We start from the raw sequence: 6,353 nt of genomic DNA, 5'->3' as shown, positions 1-6,353 counted from the left end.
CTTGGTTGCAATAAATCTTCTTATGCATATTGGCAGTCAGCTAATTTCCAGCATGTTATTTTCTGCAGTCTGTTTTAAAAGAGGAAAAAGGGAGTCAGCAGGGAAGGGGAAGAAGAAAGAAAAGAAAGGAAAAAGAGAACGAGTCAGGGTTCTGGGGATAGTGTATAGAGAAGGTTAAAGGACACAAACCATAAATGTCAAAATGACCCACAATTCTTCCTTTGAATTCTGCTGAAACAGAAGGGATCCTACAAACACTGAAGAGCATTCATATTAATCACAGTCCCTGGCATCTTGACTTGGGGACCTCTTCAGTCAGGCCTAGGTCTCCAGAGGCTTCTGATAGATACCACACAACTCAGAGAAAACAACTGTCAGAGCTCTGTTACTGTCATTTAGGAAGGACTCTTTCCCCCCTTGGTCTATATGTCTCTCTATTTATGACAAAGAGAAACACAAATTGTGATCACTATTATTCAACATTGGTAAACAAGGAGGTAAGAATACACGGACCCCTAATGCAATCTGCTTTAAAGATTTTTGGCTTTGGGGTGCCTGGCTGGCTCAGTCACTAGAGCATGGGACTCTTGATCTCAGGGTCATGAGTTCAAGCCCCACACTGGGTATGGAGTCTACGTAAAAAAATAATAAATAAAAATTTAAGATTTTTGGTCCTGTCTTCAATTTACCCACTAAATTGTCTGTCTTATGGTCAAAAGTAAATTGAAATGCTCAAAATATTGATGTGATATCATATCCATTATTTGAATTAGGTACAAGAGCTCATTGGGGCATCAATTTCTTGTATTTATACTGTTATTAAAACTATTACCCAAATCTTAATGCTCTGGAGATCCACAATATATTTTTTTCTTGCATATACCATTCTTACTCCTTCTAAACATGACCTTTTCTATGCTCTCTTCAGCAGCACATATAGTAAAACTGGAATAATATACAAAGAAGATTAGCGTGGCCCCTGTGCAAATTCATGAGGCATTCCACATTTTTTTCAACTAAAAAAAATAATAAAATGTATTAAATTTTTTAAAAAGTATTTTAATTTTTTTTTGAAAGTACACTCCATGCCCAGTGTGGAGCCTAATGCAAGGCTCGAACTCACAACTGTGAGATCAAGACCTGAGCCAAGATCAAGAGTCGGACACTTAACCAACTGAGCCACCCAGGTGCCTGAATATTTTTAAAAAGCATTTAAAAAAATAAATAAATAAATAAATAAATAAATAAATAAAAATAAATAAATAACCTTTTCTGCAGTGCTTTGGCAATCATCTTCTCTCCTCCTGACTGCCTTAGTCAATGGAGTCACACTGTTAAGAACAGCAGAGACGGAGGTCCACACTTCCTCCCACCAGACTGGGATTTTGAGTTGGGAACCCACTGCAGCTGGACGTTCTTTCTAAAATGTGAATCTGATCGTGAGGCTCCCCTATGTAACACCATTCAGTGATTTCCTATTGTCCTTCACATAAAATCAGATTCCTCCTCTGTGGCTACAGGCAAGTTATTAAACCTCTTTCTGGATCAATTTCCTCTTGTATAAAATGGTGATAATAATCATGAAGAAAATATATGTGAGGCACTTAGCACAAAGTTAATAAATGCGCACTATTATTATTATTATTGATGTTATCTCACCAGCCATGTTCCTTCTCAGTTTCCCCTTCACCCTGTCTGACGGCCATACTCAACAATGAGTTCCTCAACTCCCGTGAGCTTTCTTGCCTTTATGCCTTGACCTGTGATTTTCTTCCTCCTCCTGGCCTTCAGCCAGTTTTATTGCTATTAATTTATAAGCTGTCAGCTTAAATGCATATTATCAAGATGGCCTTCCCTGACCTCCAAGGTCAGGTTTGCTTACCCCAATATATGTATGCAATGCACACTTCCTCTACAGTAATATGCACCATATATTACTATAACATTTTGCCTGACTGAAATATCCATAAAGGACCCAAGGTTAGATTCGCCTCACACCCCACTTTATTTTTCAGTAGCAGGCGCTACGAGCAAGCGGGGACTAGACTATAATGCAATGGACAAAGAAATCTTAGTGGATTACAATGACAAAAGATTAGTCCTGATCACACTAAAATGATCACGGGATGGCTCCACAGTGTTTTCATGCTGAGTGCCAAGCTGATGGATGCCCTATGCCTTTGGACATTGCTGATCTCGTGGTAGAGAGAAAGGGAACACAATGATTGTTCACTGCCTCTCTTAAAACTCCTAAGCAGCAATGGCACATCGAATTCCCTCCTTACATTTTATTGGCCAGGGCAAGTCACATGGCGAAGCTTGATTGATTGATGTCAATCGGTTGGGGCATCCTTGTGTGGAAAAGGCACTACAAAGAGGGAGCCTGCAATATTCAGTGAATGGTAATAGATGTTCAAACCGAGCTCAACAACGGTTAGTTCAATGAAATATTTCTTTGCTGCAAGTTGACAAACCTAAACCCCACACCAATTAAAATCGTGCCAGAACCTTCTCTGCTACTCAAAGAGATATTCATTTCTTGAAATTTTTGACTTTAAAAGTCATTCTTCTTTCAGTCACAGGGCCACGTTTTCTGCCACAGGGAACAGGTTGCCTATCTGTGTGGTCACAGATTACTGACCATACCAGTATACCACTTTGGAGGAAAGAATAATAATTGGGTTCAACAGCATCAACACCATCCCCATAATTTGTTTGCTTACTCTACGCTAGCTATTAATACGGACAGATGAGGTCATGTCCAGTCTCACAGGGCTATCCAGTAAAAAGAGAACCTTTGAAATCAGTTTCTCTAACCTCTTAGTTAACATGCAAAAAGAGCTGGGTGACTTACCAAATAGTAGCAGAACCAGGACTAAAATACAAATCATCAATTTTAAAACAAGTGGTCTTTTACTTATAGCATAGCCGTGCCATAAGGTAGGTCACCAAATGTGAGTGACTGCAAGAGGTCACCACTGAACAGATGAGGAAACTGAGACCCAGGGAGGTAAAGTGACTTTCTCAAAGCTACCCACATTATTAGTTCTATTTCGCTTGGCCACACAAAGCCATAAAGAAATCTAAGTTGTTTCAGCATCTAGGATAGTACCTGCTCTTCATTGAAGGCTCAAAGAGATATTTCATGAACTGAACTGAACTGATTGAATTGAGTTGAACCGAAATCACACAGAATGTAGAGATGCCTTTTTTTTTCCCCCACTACATAACACTTGTTTTCATTTCCCTTGGAGTTTTAAGCTTGCCAAACCAGCAAGTTACACACCGACAACTATGACTTTGCTAGTTTCCCCTCTATAATATCCTTGTTCCCTGTTCCTTCCGTATTTATAACTACCATCCTTCTCTGAGCAGAAACAAATTAATACCTAGAAATCTTGTCATCTCGTGACATTTACAGAACAACAGAGGCTCTGGAAAACAAAATCAACAATAATAAGGGCCCTGAAAGATCATGAGACACAGAACTTTATTCCCTCTGAGCTAAGCAGGTCCGCTAAAAAGTGACATAACCCAGATGTTCTTAAGCCACAGGAACAAATGTCATTAAGTTACTGTCTCCCAACAACTAAGTGATATGTACGAGGAATGGGAATTAAATTTGGAGAGAGAATACAGATTCTGGCTGGGCTCCAGGGCTGAAGGATATTAAATAAGAAAGAAACAATAGTGCTGTCAAGTCTAATTGTTTAAAACATAAAACTCTTTCCATATGTCTTGAGACGAATAGAGTTGCACAGTATCGGGATGCACTGTGAAGTCAGGCAAAGAAAGAATAGCATGCACCATTTGGAATGAAAAACTGATCTGTGGGGAATTTGACTCTGCTTTTTTTTTCCCCCCTCCTCCTCATGTCCCACCCAGGCACTTAGACATTTGAAAATAGCTCTAGGAAATGCATATCATGAAGTCTCTTTTCTATATCAGATTTGACTATAGTATGAGAAATGATGGCCTTTGTGGTCATACAGAATTTGGTTCCAACCCTGACCATGCTCCTTCTTGTTATGTGATCTAAGGCTCAATTTTCTGACCTGTAAGCAGAGATTATATTTTTATGGTGCAAGGATGTGCTTAGGATTAAATGAGACAATCGATATAAAGTCACTAGCACTTAGTAGGCATTCATTATGATATACCTTCTTTACATTTTCCTTTAAACACATGGAGATGCAATCATCCACATAGCAGCACCATATAATTCTGTGATGAAATGAGAAAAATTTTTCACTCATTGACAATAAATTGAGAGATGCCTGCATTTCATCCCTTCAATTAACAAACACAGATTTACTGAGCACTATTCACAGGCAAAGCTCTGTGGTAGGTATGATAAAGGTCACAAAATGTTCTTACACAAAATGTATGAAATGAAGGCATTTGTTCAAGCCTCTTTGTCGGTTATGACTAAGCAATCAAAAGTATCTGGCCTTTAAAGTGTTTTTATTTATGGGATGTATGAGTTCAGTACAGAAAAATGATTAAAAAAAAACTTAGACTCAAGATAGAATTAGTGAGTTTTGTTTCATACTAGATTTATTGGATATTATGTTTCTAACCAGGTTTGTGTTACAGGTATATACCTGTATCATTGTATCTATATAACCATGTAATTGCATATACACTGTTTTATCACAGAAAGAGCACTGTGCTGAGGGTTCAACCCCTGCCTTCCCATATTCTAATGGGAAGAAGAATTGTCATTGCGTTGCTAGCTGGAATCCCAATTTCCTCACTGTATAATTAGATTTCCCGAATAGATTTCCTCAAGTCACTCCCATATGTAGAAGTTAAAATGTAGTATAAAACACTTGTGACTCTTTAGTACTATACTGTGCACATGTGTATGTGTATTTATGAAAAATATGTTCATTGCCAAGAACACAACTCTACAGCAATTTCATGGAGATAGATACCATCACATGAATGCAATTTCTCATAATACACCAAGGTGTCAATAAATGAAAAGTTCTCATAAGACTCAAACTGCTGTTTCAGTATCTCCTAGGACAGTCCAGAGATGGTTTTGAGGCTAATACCAGAGCTGTTCTCCTCTGGCCCCTTGGGGCTACTACAGATCACAGGGACGATCATAGGCCAATTGGATGCACAGAGTTTTGGAGGTTTAATTGATCTCATGATGCCTTACCTGTGGCCCCAATTAAAACCCCATCTCAAGACTACTAAGGGCAGGAAAAATTTTGGTAAGATTTTACAGAAGAGGCACTGCCCAATGTTACATTATTTTTGACCTTCACCTCCCAATTCCCCCTTGACCTCATCACTAAAATAATATAAATTCCACTGCAAACAACTAGGATCATTAACACCAGAACCAGGAGGGGGAGGTTCGTGAAGCTCGCATAGACAGGGGTCTAATCATCTTTATGACCTCCTAGCACTGTAAAACCATTTAATGGAGCCCTACATATTTCACATTTCTAACTATTCCAAATTCCCGGTGTGTCTGAATACTTTAATTTCTCATATATTATTTATAAGGACCAGCACCCATATATCAAAAAGCTTTTTTAATATAGCTTTTATAACAAAAATTGAAAACATACATTTTTTTCCTGTTCCACAACTATTGCAGTCTAATGCAGAAATCTGCCTTGATAGAAGGAAAAATACAGAATAAGGAGAAAGGTATTTTCCATCATAAAAATTTTAACTTGGAGAAGAAAAAGGGCAATTACATAAACAAGTCAATTCAGCCTTAGGGAATGTGTAACTCACATAGATTTCCAATTGAAACCCAGCTGAAAAGGGAGAAGAAACAGATATAAACTCTTGCTGCATAATTCATCCCACCCCTGTATGGATATTAAGCTTCTGTGTGATTATTATTAGGTTCTTGTTATATTAACATTCATTGACCTCTTCAGTAAATGACCCACACAACTCCTACTGACTCAGAATCTCTGCAAACGAAGATAGCTTCACGCTTATTTCAAAATAGAACTGAAAAGTTACATAGGTGATTTCGACACGGGTGTTGCTCAAAAGACACTGTGTATGTCCGTGGTGCCCACAGTCGTCTCTTAGGAGAAATGCTTGACTTGGGTATTGGCAGCACCTTCCCCACCCCCAACCTCCCAACCCCCCACCCCCCAACCACCACTCTAGTGATGTTGCCTACATATGTAAGGGTATTAGATTCTTTTGTCCCATACTCCATTCCATCCTGAGATCCTCTGGCTTCCTAAATGATTTGTTTAGATTCGCATACATGAAGTCTCATTCTTTGTGCAGTAAAGTTCTGTGGGCTTCTGACAAATATGTGGTGTCATGTGTTCATCATTACAGTGTCATATAGAATGGTTCTAACT

The 6,353-nt window shown here is 38.6% G+C and overlaps 1 pseudogene; it reads left to right on the top strand.

Moving 5' to 3' along the window:
* Window positions 1-915: 915 nt before the first annotated feature.
* LOC113935183 lies at window positions 916-1,011 on the top strand (annotated as a pseudogene).
* Window positions 1,012-6,353: the final 5,342 nt, after the last annotated feature.

The sequence above is a fragment of the Zalophus californianus genome, chromosome 13 (genome assembly GCF_009762305.2).
Source record: "Zalophus californianus isolate mZalCal1 chromosome 13, mZalCal1.pri.v2, whole genome shotgun sequence".
NCBI classification, from domain to species: Eukaryota; Metazoa; Chordata; class Mammalia; order Carnivora; family Otariidae; genus Zalophus; species Zalophus californianus.
This window is presented reverse-complemented; position numbering and strand designations above follow the sequence as displayed.